This window comes from Mytilus galloprovincialis, chromosome 9, assembly GCF_965363235.1.
Source record: "Mytilus galloprovincialis chromosome 9, xbMytGall1.hap1.1, whole genome shotgun sequence".
NCBI lineage: Eukaryota > Metazoa > Mollusca > Bivalvia > Mytilida > Mytilidae > Mytilus > Mytilus galloprovincialis.
The window spans coordinates 2,869,934-2,895,204 of NC_134846.1; the positions used below are offsets into that span (position 1 = coordinate 2,869,934).

Below are 25,271 nucleotides of genomic sequence, written 5' to 3' on the forward strand. Positions count from 1 at the left end.
ATCTTTAAATATAAAAATTATGAATAATAAAAGAAAAAAAAAAATCTGAAACAATATCTTGAAGCAAATACCAATTGTACTTTAATATACACACAGTAAAAAAAATAATATCATAGGTCCTCATTAAATAATAAAACTATGTTTCAAATTAAATAACTTCAAAATTTGTAGTCTATAAAAATAAAAACAGAAAATTTTAAAATATCTAGAATAAAAGGTTTCCTTTTCATCGCTAAAATATGCAGTAAAAAAAAAATATAATGATGAAATATTAAATATGAAAAAATCAAAGCGCTGTAAGCGCTGAAGGCAGTTAACCAAAAACCAAGGCAACCGTAATTATGAAAACTGGCAATGTTGCCTCAACATTAAACATTCATATATAGTACATTCATGTTTATCTAATGATTTATTTATTTTAAAAAGGCAAATAATTTATATGTTATCAAGGTTTCAAAAGCACTGCATATATGAGGGGGGTTAGGATTTGTTATATTGTCCCATACATGAATATATATATGGTTTAGGGGTGGGGATCTGGACCATTTTTAAATTCTAAAACAGGAAGGGTGGGGTGACCCCATCGACTCTTCCTATATTTCATTTGATTTTTCATATTGTCACAAACATGAATATATATGGTTAAGGGGTGTGGATCTCGACCGTTTCAAAGTTCTCAAACAGGAGGGGGTGGGGTAACTCCAGGGACTCCCCCTATATTTTATTTTATTTATTATATTGTCCTATACTTGAATATATGCAGGGGCGGATTCAGGGGGGGGGTGTTGCGGGCTTGCACCCTCCTTAAATTTGCAAAGCATGGGTTGTTCTCAGCTTAATAAAGAATATTCCGATAATTTTACCTCAAATTTTTTTTAGCCTCGCTCTGCTCGGCGAAAATTTAAGTTAGTGCCCTCTTAACCTAAAATCCTGGATCTGCCCCTCATATGGTTTAGGGGTGGGTAGCTCGACCGTTTCCAAGTTATCAAACAGGAGGGGTAGAGTGGCCCAAAGAATGCCACCTATATATCATATGATTTACTTACATTTAGGTATACATAATATAGTTGCATTATTTGTGAAAATAAAGAAACTTTCAGCTACTTTAATTGACCCTTCAAAATTGAGAAAAACAAATAACCCTTCGAAATTGCAGTAATATGTTACACTTTAAAAGCATCTCACATGCATTATCATCATTTATCACTGATAAAGAAAATTTAAACTGTGACCATGAACATGTATATTGTTAGATATACTGTTCCCAGCTGTCACTTTGTATTGGATTTTTAAATTGAAATTTGTCAAAAAGTAATTTTGAGTTTCTGTATAAAATATTTTTCTGCTTTTTCTCTCTTTTACATATATCTTTTGGTTTACAATTCTAGTGTTTATATTCATTTACCATGCCTAGATTTATTTTTTCACCTGCTTAGATTTATTTTGTAATTGATCGCCAAACCCGGAATTATCCTTATCCGCTTCCGGAATCGGATCCGATATTGTAAAATTTTGTCTTCACGGCCGCCATTGTTAAGTGTTTACAATGTTGTTTTTGTGAATCAGATACGATTTTACTCGAATTTATACAATATTTGTCGGCGATTTTCTGTATAAAGCTAGCGGTTGAACAAAATGAACATCGATGTCATGAATAATAATGATAAAAATAAGTTTTTAGCTCGTTTAATTGGAGACTTTGGTGACTTGCATGGAAGGTTCGCAAAGTAATTTCTTATTTTCTTTCAAGTGGAAGGTAACTACGTCGGGCGTAGCTAGAAAACCAACTATCAAGATTCAAGATTTTCAAGATTTTATTGTAAAGCAACGCTCAGACACATAAATGTGTAACATGAGGTACATATATACAATGGTAAACATGATTTATAATACAAAGGTAACATTAAAAAAAAAATAATAAAAAACAATATAATTTAAAAAAAAAAACAAAAAAAAAAACAACAATAAAAAAAAATAAAAAAAATAAGACAAATTAATATACATATCACAATAGGTTATTCAGCTTTTTGATAAAAGATGCCACCTGTCTATATAAATTGACATTACAGTAAGATAACATTACAGATAATTTCTGTTTACTTGGGTGCTTCGTATAATAACTAGGGATATGTTGTTCTCTAAAAGTAACCAGTTGAGGAGACTTGCATATAAAAAGATAGTGAAATTCGTCTCCTACACTTTCTTTACATATGTGACATTTTCTGTCCTCCGCCGGAATATTGTGCCAACGCCCAGTTTCAATAGGAATTTTTATATTAGACGTTCTTAATTTTGTCATCCAGATTCTTGCATTTTCCGGTATTTTTATTAAATAATTTTCAAATCCAAAACAGTTTTTATAACTAGAATAAAATACACCTCGGGAAGATAATTGGACATCTTGATGCCATTTTTGTATATATTGGTCTTGTAAAACCTGTTTTATCAGATGTTTGTAGTCAGCACTATCCTAGTCGAAATTTCGCTTGCAAAAGTGGAAGGTCGCGGACCTCGGACCACCGCTAATTTGCACACCTGCCTCCAAATTGAAAAGCTACGAACATTTCTTTTTTCTAATTTGAAATTGCCGCCAACAGCATGAACAGTTGAACTTATTATATAATAGACTACTGACGTAATTGTACTACGTATTGATGACAAACAATATCCCTACGACTTTTGCCATTTGGGAAATCTAAACTACTTGTCTTAAGAGATTTTCGTCAATTAAATATTTCATACAATTGTTCCTTGACATCTTAGCTAAAAGCACAAGTCATAATGAACTACACAAGGATTCTTAATAAGCACTACTTCCTATGTGTAACTGCAAAACTTTTGGATAAATCGACGATCATTTAAGGTTTTTCTGGTCATATTTTTTGTAATCCAGAATAAAAAGTATTAAAAAAGTGTTCAATTAGTTATATATAACATAGTAGCGAGCTAGATAATAACAATGGCAAGTATTTCAGCATTTATTGGGTAGAACACAAATCTAGGGTGCTCGCATAATGCAGCTTAACTGCATAAAAAACTAAAAAATTAAACATTTGTATCAATTAAAATCAATGATCATGGTTTAAACTTAGAGCCAGTGTAATTAAATTGAGTCTTGAAACGGAAATCTGTTTAAATCTGATCTGTCAAAATGACAAGTGTGCAGAAATGTTATAGTTACAAATCAACTAATCTAACCACTAAATCTCATTAAAACTCATTTTGTAAAAACCACAACAACATTAATATCTCTCTGTGAAATCCCAGACACAGATGTTCGATACCATAGGTCGTAAAATCTTGACCATTAAACTCTTACTTGTTTATTTTACGGATACTTCCAAGAGCACGACAGATTACAACTGTCAACTTTGCTCAAGTGAACACTTGCGATGCATAAAATTGTAGCTTTAAAAATAAACATACATGTTCAAAGTGATGACACTAGCAGAGACCCGCGACTCTTAATTTATTTCAAATAATAATAACTAGTTTATTCTCACACACTCACACAATTATTATTATAATCTATGATCTGATAGATCCGTGTTTTACTTGCTCGGAAACTAATATTAACCAGATGCTCCGCAGGGCGTAGCTTTATACGACCGCAGAGGTTGAACCCTGAACGGTTGGGGCAAGTATGGACACAACATTCAAGCTGGATTCAGCTCTAAATTTGGATTGTGATTAAATAGTTGACACAGCATAGGTTTCTGACACAGAATGAATGTGTTCTAATGAACTTAAAATTTTTGTTTTCTCTTAGAGCAATTCACTATGCTGTTGAATATTAATCCTCTCAAAACAAGAATGTGTCCTCAGTACACGAATGCCCCACTCGCACTATCATTTTCCATGTTCAGTGGACCGTGAAATTGGGGTAAAAACTCTAATTTGGCATTAAAATTAGAAAGATCATATCATAGGGGACATGTGTACTAAGTTTGAAGTCGATTGGACTTAAACTTCATCAAAAACTACCTTGACCAAAAACTTTAACCTGAAGCGGGACAGACGGACGGACGAACGGACGGACGCACAGACCAGAAAACATAATGCCCCTCTACTATCGTAGGTGGGGCATAAAAATGTTTGAAGAAATTTTCTTTTTTATTTATGAAATTTCAAATGAGAAAAATTGAACCCAATTTTTTTAATGACATCCCCCTTTCCCTTATTCTAAAACTAATCTCAATTAAAATTTCTAATGGAGTTTGCAACAATAACTACTCATTTAAATACATCATAAAATATTAAGATGTAAAAAAAACTGCTTGTTATCACTGAATGTTATTTATTATAATTTATCAGTTGGTAGTAAAAAGTGAATATACATTGTATATTGTATATAACAAAGATTGAAGTTGATTCTGGACAAAGAAAGATAACTCCAATTAAAAGAAAATCTTGCTATTGCACAATATTTTGCAATTATATATTTCTTGCTTACTATTCTGGACAAAGAAAGATAACTCTAATTAAAAAAAAATTTGCTATTTCACAATATTGTGCAATTAGATATTTCTTGCCATTGCGCAATACTGTGCAATTGAAAAGACTTGCTATTGCACAACACTTAATATAATAATTTTAGATCCTGATTTGGACCAACTTGAAAACTGTGCCCATAATAAAAAATCTAAGTACATTTTTGGATTCAGCATATCAAAGAACCCCAAGATTTCAATTTTTGTTGAAATCAGACTAAGTTTAATTTTGGACCCTTTGGACTTTAGTGTAGACCAATTTGAAAACAGGACCAAAAATGAAGAATCTACATACACAGTTAGATTTGGTATATCAAAGAACCCCATTTATTCAATTTTTGATGAAATCAAACAAATATTAATTTTGGACCCCGATTTGGACCAACTTGAAAACTGGGCCAATAATCAAGAATCTACGTACATTTTTAGATTCAGCATATCAAAGAACCTAACTGATTCATTTTTTGTCAAAATCAAACTAAGTTTAATTTTGGACCCTTTGGACCTTAATGTAGACCAATTTGAAAACGGGACCAAAAGTTAAGAATCTACATACACAGTCATGACAGTTAGATTCGGCATATCAAAGAACCCCAATTATTCAATTTTGATGAAATCAAACAAAGTTTAATTTTGGACCCTTTGGGCCCCTTATTCTGTTGGGACCAAAACTCCCAAAATCAATACCAACCTTCCTTTTATGGTCATAAACCTTGTGTTTAAATTTCATAGATTTCTATTTACTTATACTAACGTTATGGTGCGAAAACCAAGAAAAATGCTTATTTGGGTCCCTTTTTGGCCCCTAATTCCTAAACTGTTGGGACCTAAACTCCCAAAATCAATACCAACCTTCCTTTTGTAGTCATTAACATTGTGTTTAAATTTCATTGATTTCTATTTACTTAAACTAAAGTTATTGTGCGAAAACCAAGAATAATGCTTATTTGGGCCCTTTTTTGGCCCCTAATTCCTAAACTGTTGAAACCTAAACTCCCAAAATCAATCCCAACCGTTCTTTTGTGGTCATAAACCTTGTGTCAAAATTTCATAGATTTCTATTAACTTAAACTAAAGTTATAGTGCGAAAACCAAGAAAATGCTTATTTGGGCCCTTTTTGGCCCCTAATTCCTAAAATGTTGGGACCAAAACTCCCAAAATCAATACCAACCTTCCTTTTGTGGTCATAAACCTTGTGTTAAAATTTCATAGATTTCCATTCACTTTTACTAAAGTTAGAGTGCGAAAACTAAAAGTATTCGGACGCCGGACGACGACGACGACGACGCCGACGCCAACGTGATAGCAATATACGACGAAAAATTTTTCAAATTTTGCGGTCGTATAAAAACACATATTTTTGTATCTATTCTATATTTTCAAAACTACATATGTACAGTTATCCTACAAATCTACAACTCTCCCAGTTTAGGCTACACGTGCTGTTCCTATCTATAAAGTCATGAATATTTATTAGCTATGTAGGCGTGTCAAAATCGTATCATACGCGATAATGACCAGCCAGTACACACTGTAATGATTTCATTAACCAGTATTAAAAAGATAAACATAACAAGCAATGCAGTTGGCCTAGTGATCATTTTTTCTGTATGGGTGTTTTCAATATCAGCCCAAGAGCCGCATGGCATTATAAAAAAATAATTTAACAATATACATAATGAACATTGTTTGGAAAAGTCAACTTTTTTTAAAGAAACTTTCTAACTTATGTTTGAAACTTTTAAAAAATGCATTTATTTAATAATTTGTTTGGTTTTTTTTATTTTCCTTTTTTTTATTATTGTACACAACAGACTTTCCAGTATCCAAATAATTGTTTAGTACACTACTTTGTAATGATTTTAACTGAAAACGTAGCATTGATGTGTATTTTCCAGAATTTGCCGAGTATCACCGGAATTCCATACGATAATGTTACGGAAAGGCATGCGATAACAATCGAAGCATGTGATAAACTTTTTATATCAGCCCGCTAAGCACCAATTCCAAAAATATGGAATATACGTAATTTAATGCTTTTATCATACGTTAAAATCATATGTTATTTAGTCTAAGTATATGATAATAGATATTACCAGACTAAGAGTATATTCATTGTTTAGTTAAAACTGAGACTGAATTAACTCTTAATAGGATATATTTAAAATTGTTATATATACAGCATGATACAGTCAGGGGACTTACTTAAACAAGTGATTTTCTAAATCACTGATTCAAGTAACATTATTTCCATAAAGGTTGAAAGTTAGAGTTGTCTATCTTTAATAATCACCTATTTAAGTAGTACAAATTAATCACTAGAAGAAGTGATTTGATATTAGTGTAGCTTTAAATATAGAATACTAATGATCCAGGGACTATTATGTTTCTAAACTTATCAGAACCAACATCTGTGTTGTCTAGGATGACCAGGTCATTTCAGGTGATGACCTTGTACTGAATCTAGGATAATGACATGAAAATCACTTGTTTAAGTATCAGACATCAATTTCCTTCCCAAAAATCAAAAAAAAAATCAAAGTATCATTCTTTTAATAACCCCCACTAATTTCAACACCCCCGAACAGTGAAATTTTTATCGCGAACGGTAGAATTTTATTACATAATCTGAAAGATGAAACCTTGAACTTCACAGGAAAAATACTCCCACTGCTGTGAAAAATCTTTTAAGAAAGTATCAGTTCATTATGTAAAGCCATTATTACAGCTTTTTTTCAACTAAAATAGAATTTTCAGGTAAATGATAGCATCAAAGGCATAAACCTTGCTACTTAAAAGCAAAAAGTTCATATTTTTAGCTCACCTGGCCCACAGGGCCAAGTGAGCTTTTCCCATCACTTGGCGTCCGGCGTCTGTCGTCCATCGTTAATTTTTACAAAAATGTTATCCTCTGAAACTACTGGGCCAAATAAAATCAAACTTGGCCACAATCATCATTGGGGTATCTAGTTTAAAAATTGTGTCCAATGACCTGACCAATCAACCAAGAAGGCTGCCATGGCTAAAAATAGAACATAGGGGTAAAATGCAGTTTTTGGCTTATAACTCAAAAACAAACGCATTTAGAGTAAATCTGACAGGGATTAAATTGTTTATCAGCTAGTCAAGATCTACCTGCCCTGAAATTTTCAGATGAATTGGACAACTGGTTGTTGGGTTGCTGCCCCTGAATTTGTAATTTTAAGGAAATTTTGCTGTTTTTAGTTATTATCTTGAATATTATTATAGATAGAGATAAACTGTAAAATACAAAAATGTTCAGCAAAGTAAGATTTACAAATAAGTTAACAGGACCAAAATGGTCTGTTGACCCCTTTAAGAGTTATTGCCTTTTTATATAGTCAATTTTTAACCATTTTTCGTAAATCTATGTAATCTTTTACAAAAATCTTCTCCTCTGAAACTACTGGGCCAAATAAAATCAAACTTGGCCACAATCATCATTGGGGTATCTAGTTTAAAAATTGTGTCCGGTGACCCGACCAATCAACCAAGATGGCCGCCATGGCTAAAAATATAACATAGGGGTAAAATGTAGATTTTGACTTATAACTCAAAAACCAAAGCATTTAGAGCAAATCTGATAGGGGTTGATAATGTTTATCAGGTCAAGATCTATCTGCTCTAAAATTTTCAGATGAATTGGACAACTGGTTAGTAGGTTGCTGCCCCTGAATTGGTAATTTTAAGGAAATTTTACATTTTTTGTTATTATCTTGAATATTATTATAATAGATAGAGATAAACTGTAAACAGCAATAACTTACAGCAAAGAAAGACCTAAAAATCAGTCAACATGACCAAAATGGTCAATTGACCCCCTAAGGAGTTATTGCCCTTTATGGTAAATTTTTAACAATTTTCATAAAATTTGTAAATTTTTACTAACATTTTCCACTGAAACTACTGGGCCAATCCTTGTAGATAGGGATAATTGTACGCAGAAAGAATGTTCAGTAAAGTAAGATCTACAAACACATCACCATCACCAAAACACAATTTTGTCATGAATCCATCTGTGTCCTTTGTTGAATATTCACATAGACCAAGGTGAGCGACACAGGCTCTTTAGAGCCTCTAGTTTAATTTTACTAATTAAAAGATGTTATTTAAACCTATGTGTTTAAAATTTTGAAATAACTACAAAATCCCAATTTGTGACAAAACCTTGAATTTGCTAATCAAATAAGTGATTTAAAAATCACTTATTTCAGTAAGTCCCCTGATATTAATGATATACATGTACATGCATCATGTCTCATATATTTGAACATGTAATTAATTACTATCTGTCATGTCTGTAAGTATCATAATGTTAATGATTTTGTACTGTCAGTTTAGAATGGATCTATAAGTCTCTGCTTATATTTTGTATAGCAACATATTGAATTCATATAGTTACACTTTAACGAGATTCATTTGATAAATAAAATGTCCATCCGTAAATACTTGACTTTTGTGTTGATTGATATTTATACATTCTAAAATTTCGGAAATAGTTCACTAGCAGGAATGTCATGAATGTATGTTTATCATACAATTTCAATTCTTTTTTTGTCTGTTTGATTAAATAGTTCAACTTTACAGCATCTAAATATTTGTACTATGGTACAGTTTTGAAAATTGTATTTGTTGTGTTGACCAGCTATCATACACACCTTGATTCATTCACATTATACGTCATCCTGTTCACACGCCCACTATCACAAAAATTCTGTATAAAATGTCAATGAATATGGAGTCAGACCACTTGAGATAAGTAGTTTGACATCCGATTTCAAGTATTATATTTATATAATGTGATGACGCAAATGCATATTCTTATCCATAGTATCAGTGCGTATGCTTTCTATTTACTATTTCTTGGACAAATATATACAACATGCATGCATATATATTAATTTCGCTTGTGAATTAAATTATCATTTTTTTCTTTTTTGAATTTAAAACACGGTAGTAAGAGATTGAAAAGTGACTTCAAGCGCAGTCATTATGTAACTTACAGTATTCTGACCTCCAGCTATTTCTCTTTTGTTTTCTTTTTTGAGTCACTGTCTTTCAATTTCGAAAGGCCCCCGATTTTATACCCAAGGAACAGATTACTTAACTTGGCTTTTTTAAGTTTTTTTATTCGAGTCACTGATGATTCTTTGTAGACTGAACTATCGTCTGGTGTACAACATTTTAATCTTGGCATCGCTTTATATCTACATATCTTTTAGATAAATTGTTTATTTTGAGAATATGTTCAGGTATTCATGATTAAGTTACTTTGTTTAAACATATTTTATTTGCTCAAAGCAAAAAGGATCAGACTGAGTCTTTCGTAGACGAATCTGAAGATAAGTCACTACTTTGGAGTTGTCCGTGGCAACCAGTAGTGACTGAACCTGAATCACAGCCTGAAACTGACGGAGAGAAAGAAACACAGCTCTAGATGGGGGGTTTCAATTAGTTGGGGAGGCCAAAAAAGGGGCCCAAATAAGCATTTTTGTAGTTTCCACTTTCCAGTCAATAATTTGTGTTTAGGTGTAATACCACCATTGATTTTCCCCTATTAGTCTTTGTTAAATTGCATTTTTCAAAAAAAAAAGTGCAGAATTTATCTTTGTTTCAATTAAGAAATATTTGGCATGAGTAAAGATTTATCCTGTCCAGTATTATAGAAAAAAATTCACATTATATAACATTTCATTGCATATTAGAAAATAACCATCATTGGAAGGTAACCAATTAAAGTTCTCCCCTTATTTTATCTGTGTACAAGGTTTAGTCACCATGCCATGTAACCTCAAGATTACAAAATTTTTCTATAGAAATCCCAAATAAAAAATAATGGTGTTTTGAAATACGCAAGACATATGTTTATGACACAGCAATGTGTTTACTGCAATAAAATGTAGGATTAATTACCTACAACTGTCAAATTCAAGGGAATATTTTTTTCGACCTACTTTCATATACATTTTACAACCGGATGTGACGTACCATGATTTGGTGGTATTACACCTAAAGAAGACATTATTGTTCAATAAACTGAATGTAACATTTTTCCTTTGTAATAGTGGTTATTTCAAGCATTTCTGCCAAGTTTTGTCATAATCAGTTCAATAGTTTGAGAAAAATCTAGTATAATAAAAGACAACATCTACAGCAATTCGAGCACAATTTCTTCGACAAATCCAAACCAAGCCACATCAAGATAGAATAGAGTCTGTACCAATAAATGATCAAATATCTATCTTATCTGCCTACAAACAGTTGAATATGATACACAAGATGATTTTAGGAAGATAAATACCACTAATGGACCTCTTTGTCTTCTTTATAAGGTCTCTTTTGGTCAATTTATACCTTTCCAGGCCAATAAATAAAAATTACGGGGTAACTTTCATTCATTTATGGTAGAAATGTATAAGAAATGAGTAATTAAAGAATTTTAGCAGAATGAACAATCAATATAAAAGTTTACTGTCTCCAAGGAGGTTTCAATAAGTCCTTACGTAAAAATTAAATTTACGCCGCATTCCAGAGAGGGACATAAAAGGCTTCTCTTATAGTAAATAATTTTTTATTACAGCATTAAAAATAATTTCATCTACTTATAACTATATATATATTTATTTAAGTATTTCCTTTGAAAATGTTCTATCATAGCAGAATATAAGAAATAAGGAGACCCCCCCCCCCAAAAAAAAAGTGCACTTAGTATGGCTTGTTCTGTCAACTGAATAATCATGGTAGAGTGCTATTTCAAGACAATTTTCTCATAAAATGTGTTTTGGAGACTCAATCCACTCAGAATATTTCATATTTTTAATATTTCACTTAAAGAGCAAGAAATTTTAACATATGATATTACTCACAAGGTCAAAAGTGCATGTTCAGCTTCCCATAATAGGTGTAATACCACCATTGATTTCCCCCTATTAGTCTTTGTTAAATTTGCACTTTTCAAAAAAATGTACAGAATTTATCTTTGTTTCAAATAAAGAAATACTTGGCATGAGTTAAGATTTATCCTGTCCAGTACTATAGAAAAAAATTCACATAACATTTCATTGCATATTAGAAAATAACCATCATTGGAAGGTAACCAATCAAATTTCTCCCCTTATTTTATCTGTGTACAAGGTTTAGTCACCATGTAACCTCAAGATTACAAAATTTTTCTATAGAAATCCCAAATAAAAAATAATGGTGTTTAGAAATACTCAAGACATATGTTTATGACACAGCAAATTGTGTTTACTGCAATAAAATGTAGGATTAATTATATTTACCTACAACTGTCAAATTCAAGGGAATATTTTTTTCGACCTACTTTCGTATACAACCGGATGTGACGTACCATGATTTGGTGGTATTACACCTTTAAGTGTATAAATCTCTCAGAAATTATACCACAAGTTTCCCTACTACAAAGGAATGGTTATGGGGGTTATGGCTAAAATCATTTAGCAATTATAGCTACCACCAGTTTTGCTAGTGTTAGCAAGATTCTGAGCCAGTGAAGACTTTACAAAAGACAAAGCGGTTGTAAAATGACCTGACTCTGGGAAAATATGATCCTTAGAATCTGGCTTGACTAGACCTGAGCAAGCCATAAAATCCGAAGGAGTAGAAGAAACCCTAGATATAGACGACATGGGCATATCTTACATATATATCCTACAAATAGAACAGATCAGACTCCTAAGGCAATCAGAAGAATTGCCGAAAGAAGGCTCCTTAGGAATGAAAGCATCTCCCGCTGTGCTTACCACACTGTCAACATCTGACGAAACAATGTTTTTCGAAGAGAGAAGAGAAGCTCTACTGTATGACTGTGATAGTCGACTTTGGTATATTTTTACCCCCTTATTGATAGGATTTCAAACTCCTGTAGCATGTCGGACGTAGTTAGCATGGTTAGTAACCAAGTGGAAAGTCCAACTGCTGAAGTGGAAGGTCGCAGACCTCGTACCACAGCTAATTTGAACCCCAGCCTCCAAATTGAAAATATGAAAATTTTGACCTCTAATTTAAAATTGCATAAAAAACAGCATGAACAGTTGAAATTATTTTAATAGACTACTGACGTAGTTGACTACCTATTGACGACAAACGATATTCCTACGAATTTTGCCATTTGGGAAATCTAAACTACTTGTCTTAAGAGATGTTAGGCGATTAAATATTTCATACATTTGTTCTTTGACATCTTAGCCAAAAGCTCAGGGGATAATAAACTACGTCCATTATCACTGTACTAGTATACATATTTTAGGGGCCAGCTGAAGGACACCTACGGGTGCAGGAATTCTCGCTACATTGAAGACTCATTGGTGGCCTTAGGCTGTTGTCTGATCTATGGTCGGGTTGTTGTCGCTTTGACATTATATTCCCCATTTCCTTTCTCAATTTTACATAAGGATTCCTAATGTGCTCTACTTCCTATGTGCGCCTTCAAAACTTTTGGGTGATTCGACGATCATTTAAGGTTTTTCTGGTCATATTTATTGCAATCCAGGATTAAAAGTATGAAACAACTGTCCAATTAGTTATAAATAGCATAATATTCAGCTAGATAATGACAATGGCACGTATTTCAGCATTTATTGTGAAGAACACAAATCTAGGGTGCTCGCATAAGGCAGCTTAACTGCCTAAAAATGAGTTATCTGCCATTGTACAGAAATGTGGTTTAACATCTAGTACTCTTAATTTAGATATGGATTTTTTTATGGACCATAACTCTGGGCACTAAATCATCAGACTGGAACAAAATTCGAACTTGATCTTTAATAGCTTGTCATGATAAAACTATATCTACCAAATATTAAAATAATATCTTAAGAACAAAGAAAAAAAGTGTGGAAAGCTGATTTGCCGGACTTACGGACAGACAGACAGACAGACAGACAGACAGACAGACAGACAGACAGACAGACAGACAGACAGACAGATGGAGTGCAAACTTAAAGTCCCCTTCAACTTCGTCGGTAGGGGACTAATAAGGAGAAGAAAAGAAGAAAGAACAACAGAGATTAGGATGATGATGATGATAATGATGATGATGTGCATTTTACCTATGTTCATGATGTTGATACTACTTATAAAGAGGAATCGTTTTGATGTCTTTTTAAAATTGAAAACTTGTTACATTTTGATCATAAGAAAGCATTTCTTTTCCAAAAAAAAGATAGTTTTAAGCCAGCTGAGAATACTAAACAGAATAGCCCTTACATTTAGATAGAAATGACAATAAAAGAAAAAATGGTGCATGTCCTTAAATATCCAAATTACATTAACATGTTGGATCAGATACAGTGTATATAATGTTAGCTCTAAACAAGTCACAATTCAAGGAGGATACTGAACATATAAATTGGGTTAAGATTATATTTAATTTTCTTGGACTATATAAAGTATGTATTCATGGAACTTCATAAATAAGATATTCTTTAAAACCAAGTTTTTCTGTAGTATATATGGATTAATTTAAGTAAAATCAAGAAATCCTTAAAATTTTATGTTTTATGAGACTTAAGGCTCCTCTTGTTTTTTAACAAAGAAAGTGGAAGGGTGCCTTTAACATCTCATGAAACAGGGACAGGGAGGGTTCCGGTAGAATAGAACCCCTTCTACTTCTACTTCCACCACTAAGTGACCACCGTCATTAGGTTGATTATCCTGTCACTGTTTGGTGTGCGCTTGCAAACTTAACAAGTCCAAAAATAATTTAAACAAAAATGATTTTTTTTTTTTACGATCTGATCAATGCATACACCTTATCGCTATTTGTCCGCCATTACTGGAAATCACACAGGTTCCCGTAAAAGTTTGACGTCATAAAAAAAAATATCTGACGCCACAATGGAAAAGTGATTGTTGTATGCGTCAAAAGTTCAAGTGGCCGGGTCAGCCAGCATTAGCGATAAGGTGTATTTGAATAGAGTATAGGGGACATATACATGGCCCCACAGGAAGCAATTATGACTGGACACAATTACAAACGATTTCCAATGTTTGCCTTTGAGATCATATTTATTTATACTTATCAATAAATGTTTTTATAAATAACCAGATGCTCCGCAGGGCGTACCTTTATACGACCGCAGAGGTTGAACCCTGAACGGTTGGGGCAAGTATGGACACAACATTCAAGCTGGATTCAGCTCTAAATTTGGATTGTGATTAAATAGTTGACACAGCATAGGTTTCTGACACAGAATGAATGTGTTCTAATGAACTTAAAATTTTTGTTTTCTCTTAGAGCAATTCACTATGCTGTTGAATATTAATCCTCTCAAAACAAGAATGTGTCCTCAGTACACGAATGCCCTACTCGCACTATCATTTTCCATGTTCAGTGGACCGTAAAATTGGGGTAAAAACTCTAATTTGGCATTAAAATTAGAAAGATCATATCATAGAGGACATGTGTACTAAGTTTGAAGTCGATTGGACTTAAACTTCATCAAAAACTACCTTGACCAAAAACTTTAACCTGAAGCGGGACAGACGGACGGATGAACGGACGGACGAACGAACGAACGGACAGACGGACGGACGGACGGATGCACAGACCAGAAAACATAATGCCCCTCTACTATCGTAGGTGGGGCATAAAAATGTTTGAAGAAATTTTCTTTTTTATTTATGAAATTTCAAATGAGAAAAATTGAACCCAATTTTTTTAATCACATCCCCCTTTCCCTTATTCCAAAACTAATCTCAATTAAAATTTCTAATGGAGTTTGCAACAATAACTACTCATTTAAATACATCATAAAATATTAAGATGTAAAAAAAACTGCTTGTTATCACTGAATGTTATTTATTATAATTTATCAGTTGGTAGTAAAAAGTGAATATACATTGTATATTGTATATAACAAAGATTTAAGTTGATTCTGGACAAAGAAAGATAACTCCAATTAAAAAAAAAATCTTGCTATTGCACAATATTTTGCAATTAGATATTTCTTGCTTACTATTCTGGACAAAGAAAGATAACTCTAATTAAAAAAAAATTTGCTATTTCACAATATTGTGCAATTAGATATTGCTTGCCATTGCGCAATACTGTGCAATTGAAAAGACTTGCTATTGCACAACACTTAATATAATAATTTTAGATCCTGATTTGGACCAACTTGAAAACTGGGCCCATAATAAAAAATCTAAGTACATTTTTGGATTCAGCATATCAAAGAACCCCAAGATTTCAATTTTTGTTGAAATCAGACTAAGTTTAATTTTGGACCCTTTGGACTTTAGTGTAGACCAATTTGAAAACAGGACCAAAAATGAAGAATCTACATACACAGTTAGATTTGGTATATCAAAGAACCCCATTTATTCAATTTTTGATGAAATCAAACAAAGTTTAATTTTGGACCCCGATTTGGACCAACTTGAAAACTGGGCCAATAATCAAGAATCTAAGTACATTTTTAGATTCAGCATATCAAAGAACCTAACTGATTCATTTTTTGTCAAAATCAAACTAAGTTTAATTTTGGACCCTTTGGACCTTAATGTAGACCAATTTGAAAACGGGACCAAAAGTTAAGAATCTACATACACAGTCATGACAGTTAGATTCGACATATCAAAAAACCCCAATTATTCAATTTTGATGAAATCAAACAAAGTTTAATTTTGGACCCTTTGGGCCCCTTATTCTGTTGGGACCAAAACTCCCAAAATCAATACCAACCTTCCTTTTATGGTCATAAACCTTGTGTTTAAATTTCATAGATTTCTATTTACTTATACTAACGTTATGGTGCGAAAACCAAGAAAAATGCTTATTTGGGTCCCTTTTTGGCCCCTAATTCCTAAACTGTTGGGACCTAAACTCCCAAAATCAATACCAACCTTCCTTTTGTAGTCATTAACATTGTGTTTAAATTTCATTGATTTCTATTTACTTAAACTAAAGTTATTGTGCGAAAACCAAGAATAATGCTTATTTGGGCCCTTTTTTGGCCCCTAATTCCTAAACTGTTGAAACCTAAACTCCCAAAATCAATCCCAACCGTTCTTTTGTGGTCATAAACCTTGTGTCAAAATTTCATAGATTTCTATTAACTTAAACTAAAGTTATAGTGCGAAAACCAAGAAAATGCTTATTTGGGCCCTTTTTGGCCCCTAATTCCTAAAATGTTGGGACCAAAACTCCCAAAATCAATACCAACCTTCCTTTTGTGGTCATAAACCTTGTGTTAAAATTTCATAGATTTCCATTCACTTTTACTAAAGTTAGAGTGCGAAAACTAAAAGTATTCGGAAGCCGGACGACGACGACGACGCAGACGCCAACGTGATAGCAATATACGACGAAAAATTTTTCAAATTTTGCGGTCGTATAAAAACCCTATTAAAATTCCTTTGTTTTCATGATAATACAATTTATGTGCACTTGGTGAATGTTGATGACGATGACAAAATCATTCGGAAAATATTATAAGAACGGCAATCTGGCCTGCAAGTTATAAAAAAAAAAAAAAAAATAGAAGTAAGTGCATATTGCCTTCTTTTGTTCATAAATAGAAAGAAAAATGTCTCCTGATTCTGTTCATTTGCGTGAAGCTTTTTATCTTGCCCAAATAACCCCACAATTGACGTTTTTTAGACTCTTGTGACCCTATTTACGGTCAAAAGAAAATATGTTAATTTTATTGAAAATTCCAGAGAACTCCGAAAGAAATGTTGACCTATATAAAAAAAAATCATAGATGAATGATAATTACACCATCGAAATGGATAAACTTGAATTTAGTGCTCCTTTAAAGGAGGAACTTTCACAAAAACAAAAAAAATCAGAAATCTTTCTTTTACACATGACCGACATTTCGACAGCAACCACTGCTGAAGTAATTGAAGTAAATCAAAGAGCTGAATAGCTCTGAGGGGAAAGACGGCCCTTGTTTCTATTTCATTTTTTCTGGAGGGGGGGGGGGGGGGGGATCTTTTGATAGTTTACATATAAAGAATGAAAAAAGAACTGCTAGAACATGTAGAAAGGTTGACAATATTGAAATCAATTGTTGTTTAATGTAATTTCGTTTCTTTAGTTTAGGATTCAATTTAGACCAATGGATGAGATCTGCATCTTCTAAATCTAAACATTCAATTAAAGTTGATAGTTAATTATCTAAAATTCAACTAGTTGAATTCAGTCATTTAACAACAACTACAATATTTTTTGAAATCTTAATAGTGTACGACTGAACTGCAGGCTAGGGCCATTTTCCATTTTTTGTGACAGCACTCTTAAGATTTTTATTTCTTTTCTTAAGAAAGTTAGGACTGAAAAATCAGTTTCAAATTTCCATTGATAAAGTTCCCAGTTAAAACTCTCATCACAGGGGTACAGGTACTAATGAAAAAACAATATGATTAATGTAAACTGTGTGAAGCTTGTTTCCAAATCCTACATTTTGAAATATTTGTAAAATTTCATGAATAAATAGGTTTAAACAACAAAATGCAACATTTGTAATTTAATTTTTTTTGTTACCATTACAATGATTATGTTGGTACACAAAATTTAGTTTTAATGGAAGACTACTTATCATATACATATATATGTAACATTTTAAGTGTTTATTTTAGTGGATAATTACTCATAAATTGAGGTGCTCCTGAATTGGAGGAAGATTCTCAAAACAAAGTTTTACAGAAAAAAATGAAAAAAATCTACAGCAAACATAATCATGATTAAATTTAACAAATACTATTTTTTAATTAGTGTATGAGAATGATTTAAATAACCAGTGAAGGATATCCCTGCTTCTGCGTATACGTAGTGTGGCATTCCAACAATGACGTCACTATAAAATATAATGTAGGTTGGATATATTTAGAATATCTCGTCATACTGATTTTTCCGGATTGTAAAAGAAACGTAAATAGTGTAAAGGAGAGCTCAATATACGATAATTTCGAGAGAAACAGAAGGGAAATGTGTAAAAAAGTGTTTAGAGCATGTAGAGTCAATTTATTCATTTGTGTCTCCCCATCTCATCAATCTCAGTAAGATTTGTTGGGGGGTGTTCCACAAGTGCTATAAAAACAAAATGAATGATGTGAGGGAATATCACTCTGGTCAACCCCATAGGGGATTGACGGCTCCCCAAGCCGTCTTTCCCCAAAAACAAACTTGTGCATCTTATTTTCCTATGAAAACGTGTTAGAGATAAAGATTAATGTACAATGTATTCTTTATCAATCTAGACTGTTGTCATTGATGAGGGTGGTAAAGGGTTATTTTCGTGCAACGTTTTCCGCCTTTTTAATTCACGTGTTGTCGTGTTTTGAAGTTTTATTTCTCGTTTTCTGGTGTTTGGCTCAATGTGCGTGCCTCGTGTTCTCCTTTATTTATTTTCCGTGTTTCGTGTCGGTACTCTTAATTTCTTGTGCTTGTCCTGCATTTGATTAAGAGTAAGGCCGGAATTAAATTCAAAGCCCTGGTCAGTCAGGAGATTTTTTCTTTTGAATTATGTGTTCCCATGCAGAATATTTAAAATTGCTATAAAATTAATTATTATGATCTATTATGAATAATATTTTTCTTTCAAATCAGTTGCAACTAGCAGACGCTAAAATGTGACTGTAGGGTCATCATGTCCATCATATATAATGGTTAAATGATCTCCAAGAACGGCTGATTAATAAATTATTTTACTTTTTACATTAATATTTACTATTTTATTTCTCGTGCTTCGTTTTTTCCGATTTTAATTTTCCGTACAACGTTTTGGCCATTTTTATTTCACGTGTTTCCGTGTTGAGGGCCCCTCTTTACCACCCTCATTGATTTCTTCTGCAAGATATATCAATATAGTGCTGTTTCGATATTGCGTCCATATGTGGCTCTCTTGACCCGTAAAAAGAGGTCACGCAAATCTTACTACATGTACTAAAAGTATCCTAACGTGAATAAAAAATTATGTGGGATATGATGCAAAATGGAAAGCCTTCATACATCCAAGGAATTGTATATTTAAAAGGAATGTAAACGGGGTCGACTTTAAAGAAAATATTATGATGCATCTCTTGCTTTGACAGGGTGTTAATTACACCCCATCGCTTTAACTGGCTCATTACTTATCAAGTTATATAAGTTGGCAAGAATTGTACACTTGAAAAATCTAATTAACCAGAAGTCCAGAAGGACAGACAGGGGAATGGACATGCAGTATTTTATGTACGCGCTGTGGTGAAAAAAATATATAGTTATTTACCAATAAAATTACGCTATGAGAGAATGATTTTAATTGCAACTAATCGTAATATATCCAGTCCTCTCGCTATTAATTCAATCATTTTTTTGCCAAATCAAAAATTTCAAAATTATAGTTTCTCTGTCTGGACAAAAGCATCCATTAGCAAATTGAAGATTCTCCTTTGTAACATTTTGCTTCTGTTTTCTGACCACATAAAACAGAAGATGTGGTATAATTGCCAATTAGACAACTTTCATCAAGAGACAAACATGACACAGAAATTAACAACTATAGGTCTTCAACAATGAGCAAAGCCCATACCGCATAGTCAGCTATAAAAGGTCTCGAAATGACAAGGTAAAACAACTCAAACGAGAAAAGTAACGGCAAATTTGATTACTGTCCAAATGACGCTAACTTCGTATCAACAAAAACGGATTTTCTCAGTGATAAAAACGTGAATTAAAGGATATTAAGGAGTATGTTTAATGAAACAGCAGCCAACCAAACAAAACAAAACAAAGAACAACATCTAGAGGTCATCATACAGTATGAAATAATATACGAGTGTGTACAGTAAATGTACCTGTATGTCATGTTCTAAATTGCCGAATCTTAAATTTTTGAAAGCCGTAAAAATTATCAACAGTCCGTAATAACTTTTCTTGAGAAGTTTCTCACTTAGACCACAAACACAGAGAGGTACACAAATGTATTTGTTATTCACATGATTTTACTTCCGAAAACAATGTTACCAATTTATAGATAGTACTTTACAAGTAATATTTATACATCTGAAAAATGTCGCCGGTAATTTGAAGCGATAACGTCGAAATTGTCTGCCAGCGACGTCGTGCACTTTAGCGCTAACATTGAGGTTACAAAGGAGTGACGCAATTTTTAAGGATAAATCGTGATTATCATGGAATCCAGCACGGTGACCTATATTTTTTATTTGCGATTTGGAGAAAGCATGACAAAATGCAGTTTATGCAGAAAAATGATAAAAATGGCATTTTCAGAAACAGTTTTTTTCCATTTTTTTAGGTTTAGAAAAATACCACTTTGAGCATCTGGTCCGCAATATCAAGCAAGACTTGAATAATTTTATAGTTATTCATATAGTGATTTATTTTTTTCCTTATTGCCACTTATCACAGCTTCAGATTGAACCCGATCTTAATAATTTACGACGAAGAATATCTGCTCCAAAAATTTTATAACATTGCCTAATTTTTTTACAAAATTGCACAAATCCCCAATTTTCAGCCTCAATTTTCTCGAAAACAAGCACGGTGACCTATGTTTTATTTTGTGTTTTATTTTATAACTCGCCAAGGCCTACAACATATTTCAAAATTATAAAAATGACATTATATCGAGAAACTGTATCGGATGCCCTTAATGAGGCATTAAAATGATACCTAAGGCCTTTCCTTTTTCAAGGAATAAAAGTTTATTCTTGATTTCGGTTTTATCTCTCATTTACATCGTCTCAAGCAAGATGACCCCGTGAATTTAAAGACCGATCTATATGACAGGAAATGGACCACCGTCATGATTTTTTTATATTATTCATCATACTTCCGCCTGAGCCAGACATGGGTTATAGCTCTGCGGGTGCTCTGCAGGTATCCTGATTGATCTCGAGCCGCGTTTCCATTCCTTTTAAAATACACAATTCCTTGATACATCTTAAATTCTATGGTATAAACAATTCAAGAAAAGTAGTCTACATAAAAAAAATATTAATCTATGTTCAAAAATCGTTCGTAGTTGTGTCCAGTGAGGCTGTAGCTGGAATACATAATGGCTTGATCTGCTACTGGGTTTCATTCAATTTTTGTTCGTTGAATAAATTATGGAAGGTAACACTGAAACTGTCCAGACAAATCGTCTGTTGTGTTGATTTCAGTGACTGTGTCAGAATATAATATATATAATCGTTTCAATGTGTTTTCGATTTCAATTTCATAGATCGCCCCCTTTTAAGTTTTCATTATTATTCGAACTGAAACGTCTTAAACCGCCTTCGACTTACATTACAAGATCTTCACTCCTGTTTTTTTTCCCATTGCCGCATTATATTTATGCAAATATCTTCCTCATTTCGTGGAAACAACAAACAAGGGGAGAGTAATGTGCAAATGATGCTGGCTTTCCTTAATAAAAAAGAAAAGCAATCGTGAATCTAAGTAATGGGGAATTTGCGGGACGGGTAGATCTACAGTTCTACTATTGGATTTTAAAAGATTAAGCTAGATCTATATAATTGATCACATCCATAACTTTAAATATCATCGAAAAACTTATCAAATGGTGGTACAATATCTGAACCGCATGATGAGACATGTGTATTATATAAATACATATTGTCTCTGTCTAAACATTTAGGCAGTGGCTATTTGACCGGCACCGGCTAAATAGCAAATTTGCTATTTGACCGGCACCGGCAAAATAGCAAATTTGCTATTTAGCCGGCTCTGATTAAATTATAACACAGATTTATGTAATTTCTCCAGGTCACAGTGGCACCCATAACTATGTTTTGTCAATAACTTGATTTATATCAGGTTAATTAGTGTAAATGTGTATTCATGTGGTTTTTTGTTTAAATGTACTTTAATCATTCTAATCATTTTCTCTCGGGGGGGCCACTTACTATATAATTAGTGGTAGGGATGAGCCGCTGGAATAGGTCACTTTTTCATGCTCTATGATATATGAAAAGGGTGAGAAATTCAGATTAAATATATCAATAGGTTGATATTATCACTTGCTTGATTATATCATAAGTATCTGAAACTAATCAGATGTCCGTATTTATTTTTGATGCTGTTAAACCACAGTCGTAAATGCATCAGTTATTTGTCAAACCAATTAAACTCTATTTATTCTGATGTGGTATTTCCACTGATGCCAGTGATAGATGCAATAAATCCGACCGAATTGACATTTGCACCTAATTAACATTCAAGGGTTTGTATACATAAAACATGATAACAACTATTGAAAGAAATTCCATTGTGACAGCGTCCTTTAAGAGGGAACGGCAATGAAACTTTTTATCAGTTTTTAATTAATATTTAAATCAGTGAAGGTGTTTGTATGATCAGACCAAACGTCTTTTATATGTATTGTATTTTCGAATTGAAATATCTTCATAATGAAAGATATAAAATGGGCAATAAGAAGAAGGTTTTTAAGATGTGACGAATTTATTGGAAAAGAAGGTGATATTATTGCGACTACTTTGCTTCTTAACAAGAACGTGATGATGAGCGGGAAAAAAATCTAAAATAATGTACCAGAAGATGAAAAATATTTAAATATATCTATAGGTCTGTTTTTTGTTAATTGATTTATGACAAGGTATATATTTTTGATAAACAAAATATATGAAAAGGGTGGGGTACTTGATGTCTCAGCTGCTCACCCCTACCAAAAAAAATTTGAAGTGGCCCCCCCGAGCATTTTCTGTGCTTTATTTTGTAATTCATTTGATTGTATAGCTCAAATTTTGGGCACCATGATTGGTTAATAAAATTATCTTATCTTATCATCACTGGATTTTAAATGTAAGAATAATGATTAAATATCAAAATTTTATTTAAGAATTGAATGCTGCTTTTTGTAAATTTATTGGGGTGTATAAGCGTTGACCGAAGTACAATTTCCGCGCTTCATACTAAAAATGTGCGCACAGTCAACGCTTTTACAACCCTATAAAATTACAAAAAGAAGCATTCAATACTTATAATTACATTTTTTTAGCTAGAATCATGAAAACACGATTTTTATCAAGTTTTCATTTAATTTACCTGTGTACTTTATTGTGGGACCTCGTGTCATCATGAATGATAAATGTTATTGTCTAATACAATTGTTTCAGGAATAGCACGAGATGTGCAGTTGGCCAATCAGAATAACGTATTATAATGAAACATAATCGAATGTAATTATATATAAAAACTTTTGTTACTGTTACTCATATACCCACACATTTTGTTCAGCTGTGGAAAAGGCCGGGATATGCACATACCATCAAAACCATGAAGTGTTGAGTGTGTTTCGCATATATTACTTCCACCAAATAGGAAGAAACGTGGAAGGCCAAAATGTCTGATCCAAACTGTCATCGGTCTTCCAGAAAAGCGTACCCTTCAATATTTTATTTTTGATTGTAACGTTACTGTATTTTTAATGCTCAATATGTGATAAAATAATTTTAAATTATTATGAAGTTTTTTTTTATTCTCTACTAATCACATCAATGAACAGTTTTATTCAGTGCCGGCTAAATAGCAAATTTGCTATTTTGCCGGTGCCGGTCAAATAGCAAATTTGCTATTTAGCCGGTGCCGGTCAAATAGCCACTGCCAAACATTTAATACTGAGTAGTAAAATCAACAAAAAAAGAGACATACTTACCGTTAGAGACTCTACTGTAACATGTTGTCTATTTAATAAAGGTAAATTGATTGCTATAATTGTTTCTGTCTATGAAGAAATAACATAAAAAATGTGGTGCACACTGAATAACCCGCGTAGGACGTTATTTTTAAGGCACTGGCTACGGTTACATGGAAATGTAACAATAATAAAAATATTATTGTTACATTGGAGACTAATTGCCGGAATACAAAGTTGGGTGAGGAACCGATTAATTACAAATGTAACAATAATTACTGAGGCTACGGTTACATTACGTTATTGTTACATGAAAAACAGCAATGTACGCTAGATTGATTAAACTTAAATCTTCTATAGTTGTATTGCTTCATTCTTTCATATGAACTAAACAATACTTGTAATTTAATACTGATAAATAATAAAATATTATTATTCAACAAATGGTGTACAACTTGAATAGTTTTACTACGTATTATTAAATGATATGAGCAAATAAGCCCTAATACGGATAAATCAGCATGTGCAATACTTAAAACGTTTCACTGTCGATATAAATCAAGATTTAATATTGCTCTTCGAACAGGGCCAATACGGAAAAAAACAGGGCCAATACAGAAAAAAGCGGGAAAAAAGCCGTATTAGCCCTAGGCTAATACAGGACGTTCACTTCCGGTTTTCAATTTTATTACGCCATTACTTAACTCTGGAAGTATCGTTATGCATAAAAACATTTGTATAATATTTTTTAAATTAAAGTCATAAAATAAACAGGTTAAATGATGTGCAATGTTTTGTAATGTCTTAAAGTTTTGAAACGGAAAAAACGAGGGCCAATACGGAAAAAAGCGGGAAAAAAGCTGTATTGGCCCATGGGCTAATACGGGACGTTCACTTCCGGTTTTTAATTCTCTTATAATCATTTAATAAAGGTGTTATGAACTGGCTGTTTCTGTATTGGCACTGGTATAGATTCTCGGTCAGCTGTATTGGCCCTCGACCCAACGGGTCTCGAGGCCAATACAGCAAACCTTGAATCTATACCAGTGCCAATACAGAAACAGCCAGTAAATAACACTATATTAATGGTTTTGATGTTCTTAAAGATACTACTCAAGATTAGGAGTG

At 32.7% G+C, this 25,271-nt stretch overlaps 1 long non-coding RNA gene across 1 annotated transcript in view; it reads right to left on the reverse strand.

Annotated features, from left to right (window-relative positions):
* LOC143044254 (uncharacterized) overlaps positions 1 to 21,848 on the reverse strand; it is a 48,264-nt gene extending 26,416 nt beyond the window's left edge. The window contains exon 1 of the long non-coding RNA XR_012968610.1: positions 21,775 to 21,848. This is a non-coding gene — a long non-coding RNA (uncharacterized LOC143044254). The remainder of the gene's footprint in view (positions 1 to 21,774) is intronic.
* Positions 21,849 to 25,271: the final 3,423 nt, after the last annotated feature.